General features: G+C 43.2%; 1 protein-coding gene across 1 annotated transcript in view; it reads right to left on the bottom strand.

The window, feature by feature from the left end:
- LOC126284601 (uncharacterized) overlaps positions 1-15,409 on the bottom strand; it is a 64,295-nt gene extending 48,886 nt beyond the window's left edge. The window contains exon 1 of the mRNA XM_049983648.1: positions 15,336-15,409. The gene's annotated coding sequence lies outside the window, so the exon portion shown is untranslated. The remainder of the gene's footprint in view (positions 1-15,335) is intronic.
- Between the last annotated feature and the right edge of the window lie 2,937 nt (positions 15,410-18,346).

Genomic DNA, 18,346 nt, shown 5'->3' with positions numbered 1-18,346 from the left:
GCACTGAAAGACCTGAATCAAAACGAGGCCCCAGGAGTAGACAACATACCATTAGAACTACTAACAGCCTTGGGAGAGCCAGGCCTAATAAAGGTCTACCATCTGGTGAGCAAGATGTATGAGACAGGCGAAATACCCTCAGATTTCAAGAAGAATATAATAATTCCGATCCCAAAGAAAGCAGGTGCTGATAGATGTGAAAATTACCGAACAATCAGTTTAATAAGTCTCGGATGCAAAATACTAACGCGAATTCTTTACAGACGAATGGAAATACTGATAGAAGCCGACTTCGGGAAAGATCAATTTTGATTCCGTAGAAATACTGGAACACGTGAGACAATACTGACCCTACGACTTATCTTAGAAGCTAGATTAAGAAAAGGCAAACCTATGTTTCTATCATTCGTAGACTTAGAGAAAGCTTTTGACAATGTTGACTGGAATACTCTCTTTCAAATTCTGAAGGTGACAGGGGTAAAATACTGGGAGCTAAATGCTACTTACAATTTGTACAGGAACCAGATGGCAGCCATAAGAGTTGAGGGACATGAAAGGGAGGAGGTGGTTTGGAAGGGAGTGAGACAGGGTTGTAGCCTCTCCCCGGTGTCATTCAATCTGTATATTGAGCAAGCAGTAAAGGAAACAAAAGAAAAATTCGGAGTAGGTATTAAAATCCATGGAGAAGAAATAAAAACTTTGAGATTCGCCGATGACATTGCAATTCTGTCAGAGACAGCAAAATACGTGGAAGAGCAGTTGAATGGAATGAACAGTGTCCTGAAAAGAGGATATCACATGACCATCAACAAAAGCAAAACGAGGATAATGGAATGTAGTCGAATTGAGTCGGGTGATGCTGAGGGAATTAGATTAGGAAATGAGACACTTAAAGCAGTAAAGGAGTTTTGCTATTTGGGGAGCAAAATAACTGATCATGGTCGAAGTAGAGAGGATATAAAATGTAGACTGGCAATGGCAAGGAAAGAGTTTCTGAAGAAGAGAAATTTGTTAACATCGTGTATAGATTTAAGTGTCAGGAAGTTGTTTCTGAAAGTATTTGTATGGAGTGTAGCCATGCATGGAAGTGAAACATGGACGATAAATAGTTTGGACAAGAAGAGAATAGAAGCTTTCGAAATGTGATGCTACAGAAGAATGCTGAAGTATAGATGGGTAGATCACATAACTAATGAGGAGGTATTGAATAGAGTTGGGGAGAAGAGGAGTTTGTGGCACAACTTGACTAGAAGAAGGATTTGGTTGGTAGGGCATGTTCTGAGACATCAAGGGATCAGCAGTTTAGTACTGGAGGGCAGAGTGGAGGGTAAAAATCGTAGAGGGAGACGAAGAGATGAGTACACTAAGCAGATTCATAAGGTTTGCAGGTTGCAGTAGGTACTGGGAGATGAAGAAGCTTGCACAGGACAGAGTAGCATGGACAGCTGCATCAAACCAGTCTCAGGACTGAAGACCACAACAACAACCTAAGGACATCACACACATCCATGCCCGAGGCGGATACTATACGTAGCCTTCAAAATAGTACCTACAACGGAGATGCATTCTAAGCTGAGAGCTGGCAGTGAGTTTCTATTGGCGGAAAATCGACAGATGTAAAGGTAATATCCGGAGTACCACAGGGAAGTGTCATAGGGCAGTTGCTGTTCACAATATATGCAGGGTGTAGATTAAGTCCGGGAACACTTTCAATTATTTATTCCACAGGAACCAAACATTGCACGACGGGTTGCTTCTGCCCGGCAAAGAGAAGCGGACGTCCCAGTGTCAGGGAAGTGAATGTGGAGCACGTACGAGAGACATTCATAAAGATTCCAAAGAAATCGGTGCGTCGTGCATTCCGTGATCTCGAATTGGCTCCAATGACAGTGTGGAAAGTCTTGCAACAGATGCTGTCTCTGAAACCATGTAAATTGGAACTAGTGCATAAACTCAATGACGGCGACAAAGACAAGCGTTTTGAGTTTTGTTCTCAGCTGCAACCGGTTGAATGAGGATGGGGATGGCATTGTCGATCGCTTAATTATTAGCGACGAAGCCACTTTTCACACTAATGGACAAGTGAATAGGCATAATTGTCGAATCTGAGTCACAAAGCATCCACACGAATGCATTGAATTTGAAACTGGTTCCCCAAATGTAAATGATTTTTGTGCCTTTTCACGTCGAAAACTGTACGGGCCATTCTTCTTCACCGAGAGCACTGTCACTGGATATTCCTACTTGGACATGTTGCAGCAATGGCCGATGCCTCAAATGCAGTCGGACTCTCCGTTCATCTTGCAGCAGGATGGGGCTCCACCCCATTTGCATCGTGACATTCGTGGGTGCCTGAACACGGAGCTGCCGCATCGATGGATCGGCCGTCCTGCAGAAGGGGACAGCTGTTTCATAAAATGGGCTGCCCAAACTTGTGACTTTTTTCTGTGGGGAAACATTAAAGATCTGGTGTATGTACCGCCTCTACCATGTGATGTAGCAGAGCTCCGGGAGAGAATACGGGAAGCGACTGCCACAGTCGACAATGCCATGCTGGGACTGGTATGGCTAGAATTCGATCACCGTATTGACGTCTGCTGGGTCACTCATGGTTCGCATATCGAATGGTTGAAAAAAAAACAACTTTCAATTTCTCTTCAAAATGCAATATGTTTGACATCTGTGCAATGTTTAGTTCTTGTGCAATAAATAATTGAAAGTGTTCTCGGACTTTATGTACACCCTGCACTAATAATCTAGTAGAAAGCGTCGGATGATCTTTAAGGCTATTCCTAGATGATGCAGTTGTTACTATCAAAGTATCAACAACAGAAGGTAGTACGAATCTGCAGAACGACCTGCAGAGAACTGATGAATGGTGCAGTTGACCCTGAACGTAAATAAATGTAACATAAAGAGATTTTCACTCTGCAGCGGAGTGTGCGCTGATATGAAACTTCCTGGCAGATTAAAACAGTGCAGGAGAGGTTCTGTAAAGTTTGGAAGGTAGGAGACGAGGTACTGGCAGAAGTAAAGCTGTGAGGACGGGGCGTGAGTCGTGCTTGGGTAGCTCAGCTGGTAGAGCACTTGCCCGTGAAAGTCGAAGGTCCCGAGTTCGAGTCTCGGTCCGGCACACAGTTTTAATCTGCCAGGAAGTTTCAGATGTAACATATTGCGCATGCATAGGAAAAGAAATCCACTACTGCACGGTTACACTATTGATGACAAACAGCTGGAGACAACACCTGCCGTAAAATATCTAGGCGTAATTATCCAGAGCATGCATAGGAAAAGAAATCCACTACTGCACGGTTACACTATTGATGACAAACAGCTGGAGACAACACCTGCCGTAAAATATCTAGGCGTAATTATCCAGAGCGATCTTAAGTGGAATGACCGTATAAAACAGATAGTGGGAAAAAGCAGACAGAAGACTGTGATTCATCGGAATAATCTTAAGGAAATGTAACTCATCCACGAAAGAATTCGCGTATAAGGCGCTTGTTTGCCAGGTTCTTGAGGATTGTTCATCTATATGGGATCCCTATCAGGTAGGACTGATGGAGGAGGTAGAGAAGATCCAATGAAGAGCGGCGCGTTTCGTCATGGGATCGTTCAGACGTTACGAAAATGCTCAACTCCACTGGCAGACGTTACAAGTGAGACGTTGTGCGTTACGGAGAGATGTATTATCGAAATTTCGGGACAGCACATTTCAGTAGGAATCTAACAACATATTACCTCCCCCCCCCCCCCCCCCCACATATATCTCGCCTATTGACCACGAGCAAAAATTCGAGAAATTAAAGCCAGTACAGAGGCTAACCGACAACAATTATTCCCACGCACAGGTCGCGAGTGGAACAGGGTTGGGGGTTCAGATGGTGGTACCGAAAGTACCCTCCGCCACACGCAATTAGGTGGTTTGCGGAGTATGATGTAGATGTAGAAAACCAGAGCATCTCAGATATTCATAGGCACTTAAAGAACGTTTACAGAAATCTCAGAAATCAAGCAGTGAACAAAAGCATGGAAAGTTGTTGGGAGGGGCTTCTATCTTCATCGCAGAAAAGTGGCGCAAATCTGTGCGATGATCTGCATGCAGGCCGGCCGCTGACATAACCATGCAGCCGTCCGGTGTGATCGAGCGGTTCTAGGCGCTACAGTCTGGAACCGCGCAATCGCTACGGTCGCAGGTTCGAATCTTACCTCGGGCATGGATGTGTTTGATGTCCTTAGGTTAGTGTTGTTTAAATAGTTCTAAGTTCTAGGGGACTGATGACCACAGAAGTTAAGTCCCATAGTGCTCAGAGCCATTTGAACGATGACCGTGCACCAGGCGGGGTACTCTTTTAAAGGTGTGTGTCCGTTAGGTTTCTCGCCGTCTAACAGAATACCATACAGATCAAGAAAGACCATCTGTGAGGAATTTCTTGCGCTTTACAAGGCTGGTCGCAATAATTTTTGTAGAACGTCGTCTCAGGTGATAAGCCATAGGTTCATCACTTCGAACAGGAAACAAAACAGCAATTACTGGAGTGGCGCTACACCACTTCTCCTCCGAAGAAAAAGTTTGAAGCCGCACTGTCAGCCGGTAAAGTCACAGCGAGGATCTTCTGGGACTCTGGAGGGACCATTCTGTTTGATGCCCTCCGTCATGGTGTAACGATCAACTCTGAAGTTTATTGTGCTACCCTCAGGAAATGGTAGAAACGACTTCAGCGGGCGCTTCGCTAACGAACTGTTCCTTCTGCATGACTACACAAGGCCTTACACAAGTCTGCTCACCCGAGAGGAGCTCACAAATCTTCGTTGGACTGCTCTTTCTCATCTGCCCTACAACCGTGGTCTCGGACCCTCCAATTTCTGTCTGATTGTCCTAATGAACGAAGCACTCCACGGGAAGCAGTATGAGGATGAGGATGAGTGTACTGAGGCAGCACCACGGTGCCTCCGACGTCGACCCAAAGAGTGTATGTGGGCATACAGAGTCTCCCAGTAATGTGGCGTAAGGCCGTCGCAATGAACGGAGGTTATGTTGAAAAACAGGGGTTTGTAGCCAAAAGAGTGGGGGAAAACATGGTGTTTTTGAGTCCTGAAAGAAATCAACCTGCTTTCAGGAAACAAATTTGTTGCTTTACTTACTGAACACCGCAAGTAGTTTATTAGTTTCGTCAGAAAATTAATGTTTGATTCCATGTTCCGGGATACTTAGCTCTTATGACGTAATTGAGTGTCACCGCAAAATCGGTTCTTACTCCCGACCCCGTCCCAAGATATTTAAGGAAAACTGTCAGCCATTTCTACTCTACATCTACATCTACATCTACGTGGATACTCTGCAAATCATATCTAAGTGCCTGGCAGAGGGTTCATCGAACTACCCTCACACAATTCCAATCTCGTATAAGCGCGGAAAGAATGAACACCTATACCTTTCCGTACGAGCTCTGATTTCCCTTATTTTATCTTTGTAATCGTTCCTCCCTATGTAAGTCGGTGTCAACAAAATATTTTCGCATTTGGAGGAGAAAGTTGGTGATTGGAATTCCGTGAGAAGATTGCGTCGCAACGAAAAACGCCTTTCTATTAATGATGTCCATCCCAAATCCTGTATCATTTCTGTGACACTCTCTCCCATATTTCGCGACAATACAAAACGTGCTGCCTTTCTTTGAACTTTTTCGATGTACTCAGTCAGTCCTATCTGGTAAGGATCCCACACTGCGCAACAGTATTCTAAAAGTGGACGGACAAGCGTAGTGTAGGCAGTCACCTTAGTAGGTCTGTTACATATTCTAAGTGTCCTGCCAATGAAACGCAGTCTTTGGTTTGCTTCACCACAAAATTTTCTGTGTGTTCCTTCCAATTTAAGTTGTTCGTAATTGTGATACCTAGGTATTTAGTTGAATTTACGGCTTTTAGATTAGACTGATTTATCGTGTAACCGAAGTTTAACGCGTTCCTTTTAGCAGTCATGTGGATGGCCTCACACTTTTCGTTATTTAAGGTCAACTGTCTCTTTCCGCACCATTCCGATATTTCTTCTAAATCGTTTTGCAGTTTGATTTGATCTTCTGATGACTTTATTAGTCGATAAACGACACCGTCATCTGCAAACAACCGAAGACGGCTGCTCAAATTGTTTCAGTAAATTGATCTACAAAAAAAGGAGAAGTAGCTTGAGGTGATGTTCTTTCAGTAGAAATTGGTAAAGGTTGATTAAAAGTTAAGTGAAGGGAACTTGCAAAATAATTTACTGAATTTCTGGCAATTGTTCAGATATTTTTACGTTACAGCGTACGAAACAATCAAAATAAGTACTCACTTATTAAACTGAAAATATCTCCAGTACTTAAAAAGGAGCTCGGTGTTCATCAACTCACATAAGAGAACTGGACAGGAAATGCTGGGGAGGTATATATTGTCTGTGAACTGAACATCGAGTGGGAAATACGTGTTTACTGGAAAAAACACTACAGATGCCGCACAGGATGACTAAGAATCAATTTGATCTCTAGCTATGTAGAGATTTGCATAGTTTCTGTCGTTATGCGTTACTTGCGTCAGTGTTATTCATAGCTCATATCTGCTTTCCGTGTACTGTTAACGCATGTTGTGCGTAACAAACACTCTACGGCGATAATGCGCACTGCGTCGGCAGTGCTTCAATTTGGGCGTGCTGTGGTAGGTTGATATGAGTTTGTGAGACACCCTGTTGTTGCATCTCGTGATGTACTGAGGCAGACAGAGTGGCGAAACACCTGCTCGCTCTTCAGTTTGAACACATGTGCATAATCCAGCAGCCTGCCTTCTCCGCACTTCTGCCCCACACGTCTGCCCCATATACCCTGTCACAATTACGGAACACAGGTTATCCCTTAATACGTCTACCCCCCGCTTACACGAGATTTACACTTTTGACATTTCTTTTTAATCCAGTTCATTTAAAGAAAAGTATTCATTTTGTACCGTCGATACTATATTATGAACAACGTCCGATTTTTCCATTCCCTGCAACGCGGGAACTACTAGTTCTAGGAAGTAAATGTACATTATCTTGTTTGTAGGGAATTTAATGTATTTTAATTTTTTACGGGAAATATTTTCGTTAGGAGCAGCGATTTTCGAGTTATTCGAGAAGAACGTCAAAAGAATCTATTACTAGCCTCATCCCCATCCGAAGGGTCACATGCCACCGGTCAGGCTTTTTAGTTTGTTGTCCAGCACACTTCTTCCTAGCAATGTACAAAAATTTACGACTTAACGATGTTTCCTCTATTTTTACCTTTTTTGGTTCTTGTTCAGTAGGGTAACATACCAACAAAGTTAACGGATGTGATTGCTTCCAGTAAGAACAAAGAAGGAAAAGAAAAGATGCAGAAGGCAACAGACCGATCAACAGCTTCTCGGTTGTGGCAACGTATTCACCTTCCGTCTGCGAAGCAAGAACCTGCCTACCTGTGCGTACAACATAAAGAACATTTTCAGATAATGAGAGAAACAAACGTGAAAGTATCGAAAGGTTTCGTAAAAGAATCTTCACTAACCACCCTTGATAACTAAACAATTGATTCAATCTTTGTTAGTACATTGTTGAATACATACGCTGTTGGTAAAAAAACTGCAACTCCCTCAAGAAAACGGTCGTCATATTGAATAGTAATGTAACAAGTAGGTCTTCATTGTAATTCATCACCTGATAGTTTCAGACCAAATGAAACACACGTGTCACTGTTAAGCATGTCCAGACAGTCCTATCAATAATCTGGCTGAAGTGCATGCATGAATTCTCGCATGCCAATCATCATAAAGGTATCCAATGGCTTCCTGCTACAGTTTGTCTCAATCACCTTGCCATTTTTGTTGAAATTCAGCAATTGTTGTTTCAGACTCTGGAGAACGAGTAAGTTCCTTCTTCATCGTGCCCCATACACGTTCGATATCGGCGAGAGATCCGGTGGTATTGTTAGCCAGCGCAGTTGCTGTACAGCACGAGCAACTCGATGCATTACAGTAGCCGTGTGTGGGTGTGCATTGCCCTGCTGAAAAATCACACCACCTAACTACAATAGTATCACACGGTCCATTATTGCGACAGATAACTACTGACGACGACAGGAGATGTTGAAAGATTGAATTAACATACAAATCTAACTCATGAAGAAATCCTAGAAACTTTTATCCAAAGAATGTCACCTCGAAAGATTATATCCTCGTGTGATACATTTTGTTGTGATTATTATTCAGGTTTGTAGGCTAAAAACAGGAAACATAAAAAATAATAAGGGAATTCAGTACATAATAGGTCACAGTAACTGGTCAATAAAATGTATGACTCGACTGTTGTAATTGGAGGAAGTTGGTTGGAAAGTTCCGACTGAAGGAAAAAATAGCAGACCACATTATGAGGTTCATTTTTAAAATGCCAATGAAAGGGCCATAACTTACATTTTCAAGATATTTAGTATGTTCAATAGCAATGAAAACCATCAATTACATGCCTGTATCTGTTCAAAATAACTCGAGACAAAACACTGCAAACTGGAACAGAAATGGACCTACCATCACAGTTAAAGGTCTGAAAAAGCGCCATTAGAAGTCCAGACTCGCTTCATCCGTACTGCCAGTCCAAAGATGTAATAACTGTACACAGATTTTGCGTGATATAGTCAGAACGTCAGCATTTGGAAGACTGCTCTCAAGATCGGCATAAACACAATGTCAGCAACTCTTTCAAAAATATTGCCTCTAAAATCAACAGGCAAAAAGTTGTCTCGGTTATTAGAACTGTTCTTATTGTATAACGCATTCGACGTCTCATACATGTGTATATTACTTTTTACCCATGCAATAAATTTTGTAATTTACCTCGAAGTTAGACAAATCGATGTATCTGGTGGATTACTGATGGTGATCGATGACTGGATGTCGATGTTGAAACCGAAAGCAGAAACGATGACTATTAAACTTCGTACATTCCCAGCTGAAAGAGACGTCTGGGAAGGCATGCAAAAAAAACATTTCCTGACCAACCTTACTGTATGGTTGCTCCCATATGACGTCTCGTCCAGGTCCTTCCGCAGTCGACAGACACTGGAAGTCTTTGTGTTAACAGTATACTGTCTTCAGAGTTCTCCAAACAACTTTCCTAATTCCACAGTATCGGACCGAAACAGTAATCGCTGATCCATTTCTTAATATGAGCAGCTTTTGTTGAAGATATCTGCGAACACTGTTGCCTCTTAAGCTATCTCAGCCAGGCATATGCTTGCAAATACTGTACAGAGTATGTTGGAGGAGAGTACATCCACTATCAAAGTCATCGCCGCCCTCTCTCCCTTTTGCGTTTGGTAATAGCTTTAGTTTGGTAACAGCTTTAGTTGATCGGCGCTCGCAGGAGAAATTACATTTTCAAAAAAGTGTTACCATTATCACGAGTCGAGAGAAAGGTTTCTCATCGACGTTTGCAGAAGAAGCAAACAAGTGTAAGAGAGATGTTGTTCCGCTCCTTGTCTCTACTTAACGACGTTCATCAATGTGGGCAGCTGCTGTTGCGGTGCGCCTAATAATTGAATTACGTTTGTAGATGTTGTTGTTGTTGTGTTCTTCAGTCCTGAGACTGGTTTGTTGCAGCTCTTCATGCTACTCTGTCCTGTGCAAGCTTCTCCATCTCCCAGTACCTACTGAAACCTACATCCTTCTGAATCTGCTTAGTGTATTCATCTTGTGGTCTCCCTCTACGATTTTTACCCTCCACACTGCTCTCCAATACTAAACTGTCTCAGAATATGTCCTACCAACCGATCCTTTCTTCTAGCCAAGTTGTGCCACAAGCTCCTCTTCTCCCCAATTCTATTCAATACTTCCTCATTAGTTATGTGCTCTACCCATCTAATCTTCAGCATTCTTCTGTAGCACTACATTTCGAAAGCTTTTATTCTCTTCTTGTCTAAACTATTTATCTTCCATGTTTCACTTCCATACATGGCTACACTCCATACAAATACTTTCAGAAACGACTTCCTGACACTTAAATCTGTACTCGATGTTAACAAATTTTTCTTCTTTAGAAACGCTTTCCTTGCCATTGCCAGTCTACATTTTATATCCTCTCTACTTCGACCATCATCAGTTATTTTGCTCCCCAAATAGCAAAATTCCTATACTACTTTAAGTGTCTCGTTTCCTAATCTAATTCCCTCAGCATCACCCGACTTAATTAGACTATATTCCATTATTCTCGTTTTGCTTTTGTTGATGTTCATCTTATACCCTCCTTTCAAAACACTGTCCATTCCGTTCAACTGCTCTTCCAAGTCCTTTGCTGTCTCTGACAGAATTACAGTGTCATCGGCGAACCTAAAGTTTTCATTTCTTCTCCAAGGATTTTAATACCTACTCCGAACTTTTCTTTTGTTTCCTTTACTGCTTGACCAATATACGGATTGAATAACACCCTGTCTCACTCCCTCCCCAACCACTACTTCCCTTTCATACCCTTCGACTCTTATAACTGCCATCTGCTTTCTGTACAAATTGTAATTAGCCTTTCGCTCCCTGTATTTTACCCCTGCAACCTTCAGAATTTGAAAGAGAGTATTCTAATCAACATTGTGAAAAGCTTTCTCTAAGTCTACATATACTAGAAAAATTGGTTTGCCTGTTCTTAATCTTTCTTCTAAGATAAGTCGTAGGGTCATATGTCCCAACATTTCTACGAAATCCAAACTGATCTTCCCCGAGCTCAGCTTCTATCTGTTTTTCCATTCATCTGTAAAGAATTCGCGTTAGTATTTTGCAGCTGTGACTTATTGTAGATATTGGAGGCAATAAACTGATCGCAAATCATCGCTTCGCATGCCTGATAGATTACTTGAAGGCATATTTATCTACATCCGTTGGCTCTACAGCAGAAGATAACACACAGAACAGCGGGAGAAGGTCAACAGTACACGGGAAGCTATCGTCATCAGTATCGGAGGAGCCTATGCGCCCTCACTGGTCAACTGATTAAGTGGGTCGTTCTTGGTAATGAGTAGTATTCGCCAAGGTCGGAAGTGACGGCCTTAGGACGTCAGTCTTGAATACGACGTCTCAGAATTTCATTCACCTGCTTGCGGCACGTGCCGCACTTACACCGCAATTCACAGACTACCGAAAGTTACGATTATAATGAAATATTTTTTTCTACAAGATATTTTCGTAGCTACTTATTTAACATTACTATGTTGATGAGATTTGACCTCTATATTTTCTTTAGAGCGAGGCATTAGCATCCTACTTATCAGATTTCTTGCTGTATTGCTACACCTGTAAAGACAAATAGATGTCAACGTCGATAGCCTCACCACAGTGTCTTTTATTCTTTACAACATCGTTTCAGAATTTAATAGTGTCTTGGATCTGACTGTACAGTTTATTTCCTTTAAAAACTTAAATTGAAGTAGATAATAAGGGAAGGCAGTCGCTATTTTTACGTTGTGTTATAGAGTCTGCATTGTTTACTATTTGAGCCCATTCCCTGAGTAAAAGCTTTATCTTTCAGCATAAACGTTCCTATCCTACATGGTACGCCGGCCGCGGTGGCCGGTGCGGTTCTAGGTGCTGCAGTCAGGAACCGCGGGACTGCTGCGGTCGCAGGTTCGAATCCTGCTTCGGGCATTGATATGTGTGATGTTCTTAAGTTAGTTAGGTTTAAGTAGTTCTAAGCTCTAGGGGACTGATGACCTAAGATGTTACGTCCCATAGTGCTCGGAGCCATTTTTGAACCTACATGGTACGTACTATTTCTTCTCAGCAACATACATATAAGGTTACCGGCACACGTCTACATCTAGACCTACATGGATACTCTCTCGATCACACTGTAGTGCCTGGCAGACGCTTCATCGAACCACGTTCACAGTGAACACATTCAAATTAATCAGGCGATAAACTGTCCTTTTTGGAAGAAACAGTCCTACCTGGAAAAGCCACGAGGTATACAAAAACTGTGGGCGTCATTAATAACGTAATCAAACATCACCTAGTCCAGGAGCAGAATACGCCTTTGATGACCTGTGACGCCGAATCAGGGACGTTAAAGGAAAAGGATACGAAAAACCCAAGAAACTGTGAAATGAAATTCTTGATATGAAATACCGTTTGTACCATATTGGATCACAAAGTGGATGAAGATGTATTAAAGGAACATTAAATTTGACACACCGCGCATTATCACCGAGGTGACGAAAGCTAGCGTTATGCACATATACAGACGGCGGTACTATCGCGTATACAAAGTATAAAAGGCAATGCATTGTCAGAACTGTCATTTGTACTCAAGTGGTTCACGTGGAAAAGATTTCCGAATGTCCGACGTGAGTATGGCCTCTCAACGGGAATTAATAGACTTTTTTACATTGAATGATGATTGGAGCGACATGCATGGGACATTCCATTTCGGAAATTCTTATGGAATTCAATATTCCGGGATTCACAATGCCAATAGTGCCGGGTATATCAAATTTTAGGACCTCCCACCATGGACGACGCAGTTGCTAACGACCTTCACATAACGACCGAGAACAGCGGCGTTTGCGTAGAGTTGTCAATGGTGACAGACAAGCAACGCAGCGTGATCAATCGTAGATAGTAATGCGAGACATACGATGAACGTTTCCGTTAGGGCAGTATAGCGATATAGCGAAATTTTGCGTTAATGGGCTATGGCTACAGATGACCGGCGCGAGTACAGCACGACATCACCTTTAGCGCCTTTCCTGGGCTTGTGACTATATCGGCTGGACCACAGAGTACTAGAAAATCGTGGCCTGATCATACAAGTCTCGATTTCAGTTGCTAACAGCTGATGAGTTGGAGTGTGGCGCAGACCGCAAGAAGCCATGGACTCAAGTTGTCAGCAAGACACTGTCGCTCCATGATGCTTTGGGGTGTATTTTAATGGAAGGGACTCAGTCCTCTGGTCCAACTGAACCGACCATTGACTGGAATTGATAATGTTCGGGTACTTGGAGACCATTTGCACCATTCATGGACTCCATGTTCGCAAACAACAATGGAGTATTATCGATGGTAATGTACTATGTCAGAGAGCAACAGTTATTCGCTTATGGTGTGAAGATCATTCTGGACAATTCGAGAGAAGATCTGGCCAGCCAGATCGCCCGACATCAATCACATTGAAAATGTATGAGACATATTCGAGAGATCAGCTTGTGCTGCAAATCCTGCACCGGGATCACTTTTGGACTTACGATGACTATAAAGGCAGTATGGTTCAATATTTCTGCAAGCGACTTCCAATGGCTTGTTGAGTCCATGCCACGTCAATCTGCTTCACTATGCCGGACAAGTGGAGTTCCGACATGATATTACGAGGCATCAAAAATGGTTCAAATGGCTCTGAGCACTACGGGACTTAACACCTTAGGCCATCAGTCCCCTAGAACTTAGAACTACTTAAACCTAACTAACCTAAGGACATCAGACACATCCATGTCCGGGGCAGGATTCGAACCTGTGACCGTAGCGGTCGCGCCGTTCCAGACTGAAGCGCCTAGAACCGCACGGCCACACGGGCCGGCTACGAGGCATCCCATGACTCTTGTCATCTCAGAGTGTAGTTACGGTGAGCACGTGATACAGGTTTCGTTGCGCGTTTCTAATTTAACTGGTGTCGGGAACGAAATCTCGTGGCAGTGATAGGAGCTACTAGATGGTCAGCTACAGAGGAGGCGATATCTGACGGGAAAAGCAGTAAACCAGATGGCAAAACTGCAGAGAACAGCGATGTTATTGTGTCTGTATGCGAAGGCTAATCCTAAGAACTATTGTAGGGATTTTGATACGGTTTTCACAAATAGGTAAGCTGATTCATAAACGAGTCGTCCTGTCATTGATAATTAGCTCTACCCGTGATTATTACGTTCGTAATAGAACGAAGACTATTTTTACATTTGAATACATTTATTCGTCTCCAACGAATACATACCAGTCGATAAATTTAAGTTAAAGTAGGCGTGTTTAGCGAATCAGAAACCGTGCTCTGCTAACATCCCAAGTGGTGTACCACAAAATGGTTGACTAGACTATTTACTAGATCTTGGCATACAGCAGAAGGGGAAAGGAGTAGATTGGAAAGAGAGACTACTGATACAGAACCTATATTTGCACCAGAAATTAAGGATAAGGATTGGAAACGAAATGTCAGAAGGAAGCAGCATTGGACGAGGTGTTAGACAAAGTTGTTACCTTTCCCTGCTGTTGTTTAACGTATACCTTGAAGTGATTATTGCGAAAAGCTTAGATGGGAAAAGAGGAATATGTATTGGTGGAAAGAGAATAGAAGGTATAAAATTGCTGATGACATGGTATTAGTGGCAGAAAGTGAGCGGACAGTAAATAACATGCTGAAAGATCTGAATGAAGCTTGTGTGGAATATGGGATGCAAATAAACACAGCAAAAACAAAGAGTATGGTCATCAGTACACGACGCAGAATGTTCAGTATTAAAACAGGATAATTTACCATTAGCGACGTAAGTGCATTTCAGTATCTTGGAAGCACAATAACTGAAGACTTGAGATGTCACCAGGAGGTGAAAACTCGAATTGTCATAGCGAAGGAGGCATTCAACAGAAAGAGGACATTCTTATGTGGCAAATTAGATAAAGAACTAAGGAAAAGGCTTGGCAAATGTTTGGTCCAGACTGTGGCACTAGATTGGGCAGAAACATGGACGCTGAGGCGAGAGGATGAAAAAAGGTTAGAAGCATTTGGTATGTGGAGGAGAATGGAGAGAATAAGCTGGATGAAAAGAGTGAGTAGTAAAAGAGTATTGGAAAGGGTTGGTGAGAGAAAATGTCTGCTGAAGGCTGTAAGAGAAAGAAAAAAGAACTGGTTCGGACATTCATTGAGGAGGGAGTGCTTGCTAGCAGAGGCTTTGGAAGGATTGGTTTGTGGGAGAAAACTGAGAGGAAGAAGGAGATACAAGGGAAGAGGAAATTATGGAGACCTGAAGAGGATGGCAGAAGACCGGACAGCCTGGAGAACTTCCATGTGAAAACCTGCCTTTTGGCAGAACACCGATGATAATGATGATGGCATACAGCACTGCAAACAGGAATTTGTAGTCGAGCTGCAGGTATTTCTGCGAGGCTTGGAATGCCTGTCAAGTGTCAGAACACGTATATCACTCGTGCAGCACAACTTTTATCAGGTATAAACCACAAACAAATGAGACTAAGGTGAAACAGGCTAGGTAACTGTAGCGGCTTACGCAGTAGATTGTTATACATTCTCCCAGTAACTGGGTGTTGAAACTTACCTGTTGTTACTCGGCGTGTGTGGTCGCAGCAGGAAATACCCGCTTGTTGCGGGTTAGGTTAGCGAGTGTAAGTCGCTTTTGAGCCTCACCTCGTGGCGCCGGGCTGATAAGTCGAGGTGTTATCAGAGATTATGGAGTAGCAGTGATACGCACTGACTAGGCGATACGGTGGCTATTTCCCAGAAGGAGAAACTCCAAACGGACGTATTTTGTAACCTGGGACACACGAACAGGAAGTAGGGTGCATTAGGCTGAGGTGACAAAGGTCATGGGATGGTCATATGCACATATGCAGGGTGTGGCAAGTAAAAGTGGTCGGTCGAACAGAGAAAAACAGAAGAGGAAGGGAAATACAGCACTAACGTGACTGTAGCAGAAGCTGAAAGTGACCACCGTGCAGCTCCCGGTACTTTTCTGCCCTCGTCAGAGAGTTGCTGAAGCGGATCGAAGCCGGACTGCTGGAATGTTCTGCAGTTCCTGAAGACTGTGAGGGTTGTTGTGGTACCCTTAGACTTGAGGGCTCCTCACAAAAACCAATCGCACACTGACAGTCAGAGCCAACAACGCACTGACCTCTGCTAACAACTTCGTCACCCGCGGAGATGCTCCAAGGTTTGGCCAGCTGTATGGGCAGTTCCTACATCATGTGGGATGTAACTGTAGGTCTTTCCCTGCTATCCTAATGCTCCCACAAGTGGTTTGCACTCGATCGGGCCACTTTTATTTGCACCACTCTATACAAATGGTGGTAGTACCATGTATACGAGGTACAAAACGGCAGTGAATTGGCAGAGCTCTCATTTGCTATCGGGTGATTAACATGAATAGGTTTCCGAATTGGTTATGGCCGAATGACGGGAATTAACAGACGTTTAAAGCGGAATGGTAATTGGAGCTAGAGGCAGTGGATGTTCTACTTCGGAAATCGTTAGAGAATTCAATATTCCAAGATCCTCGGTGGCAAGTGTGGCGTGAATACCAGATTTCAGGCATTAAGTCTCACCATGGACAACGCAGTGGCCGTTTACAGACTGGAACATTAATTATAACCACACGGTGAAACTACACTAATGGCCATTAAAATTGCTACACCACGAAGATGACGTGCTACAGACGCGAAATTTAACCGACAGGAAGAAGATGCTGTGATATGCAAATGATTAGCTTTTCAGAGCATTTACACAAGGGTGGTGCCGGTGGAGACACCTACAACGTGCTGACGTGAGGAAAGTTTCCAGCCGATTTCCATACACAGACAGCAGTTGCCCGACGTTGCTTGGTGCAATTTTGTAGTGATGCCTCGTGTAAGGAGGAGAAATGCGTACCATCACGTTTCCGACTTCGATAAAGGTCAGATTGTAGCCATCGCGATTGCAGTTTATTGTATCGCGACATTTCTGCTCGAGTTGGTCGAGATCCAATTACTGTTAGCCGAATATGGAATCGGTGGGTTCAGGAGGGTAATACGGAACGGATCGTGCAGCCACGTCTCGATCCCTGAGTCAACAGATGTTGACGTTTGCAAGACAATAACCATCTTCACGAACAGTTCGACGACGTTTGCAGCAGCATGGACTATCAGCTCGGAGACCATGGCTGCGGTTACCCTTGACGCTGCAACACAGATAGGAGCGCCTGCGATGGTGTACTCAAAGACGAACCTGGTTGCACGTATGGCAAAACGTAATTTTTTCGGATGAATCCTGGTTCTGTTTACAGCATCATGATGGTCACATCCGTTTGTGGCGTAGTCGAGGTGAACGCACATTGGAAGCGTGTATTCGTCATCGCCGTACTGGCGTATCACCCGGCGTGATGGTATGGTGTTCCATTGATTACACGTCTCGGTCAGCTCTTGTTCGCATTGACCGCACTTTGAACAGTAGACGTTACATTTCAAATGTGTTACGACCCGTTGGTCTAGCCTTCATTCGATCCCTGCGAAATCCTACATTTCAGCAGGATAATGCACGACCACATGTTGTAGGTTCTGTACGGGCTTTTGTGGATACAGAAAATATTCGACAGCTGCCCTGGCCAGCAGATTCTCCAGATCTCTCACCAATTGAAAACGTCTGGTCAATGGTGGCCGAGCATTTGGCTCGCCACGATACGCCAGTCACTACTCCTGGTGAACTGTGGTATCGTGCTGAAGCTGCATGGGCAGCTGTACCTGTACACGCCATCCAAGCTCTGTTTGACTAAATGCCCAGGCGTATGAAGGGAGTTATTACGGCCAGAGGTGGTTGTTCTGGGTACTGATTTCTCATGGTCTATGCACCCAAATTGAATGAAAATGTAATCACATGTGAGTTATAGTATAACATATTTGTCGAATGAATACCCGTTTATCATCTGCATTTCTTCTTGGTGCAATTTTAATTGCCATTAGTGTACTCTGTATTTCACATCTTAGTAACAGACAGAAGGTTCATCGAATAACTCTTACACTATTTTTTTACGCTTCCTCTCTCGGAAAGCATGTGGCCAAATCGAATACTTCAGTTTATCCTTGTGAGTCCTGATTTATCTTGTTTGATGACGATGATCATTTCTTCATTTCTCCCTGAGTAACTGATCGTCAAAAATTATGTTCGCTTTCCTAAGAGAAAGTTGACGATTGAAATTTCGTGAAAAAATCTCGCCAAATCGAAAACCATCTTTCTTTTAACGACTGTCAACCCAAATCGCTTGTCTCATTCGTGGCACACTCTCCCCTATTTCGCGACAGTACAAAACGAGCCGCCCTGATCTGAATTTCTCTATGTCGTTTGTCAATCCTATCCGGTAACGATCCATTATCGCACAGCAGCGCTGTATTATAGGCAGTGTCTTTAGTTGATTTGTTGCACCTTCTAAGTGTTCAGCCAATAAAACGTACTATTTGGTTCGCCTTACTCACAACGTTATCTATATGATCGTTCCAGTTTACGTAGTTCCTGATTGTTATCCGTAGACGTTTAGGGGAAATGACAGCAATTAGATATGTGTGATTTAGTATGCAACCGAAA

Source organism: Schistocerca gregaria, chromosome 8 (genome assembly GCF_023897955.1).
Source record: "Schistocerca gregaria isolate iqSchGreg1 chromosome 8, iqSchGreg1.2, whole genome shotgun sequence".
NCBI lineage: Eukaryota > Metazoa > Arthropoda > Insecta > Orthoptera > Acrididae > Schistocerca > Schistocerca gregaria.
The sequence above is the reverse complement of the archived record's forward strand: the minus strand, read 5'-3'. Positions and strand labels throughout refer to the sequence as shown.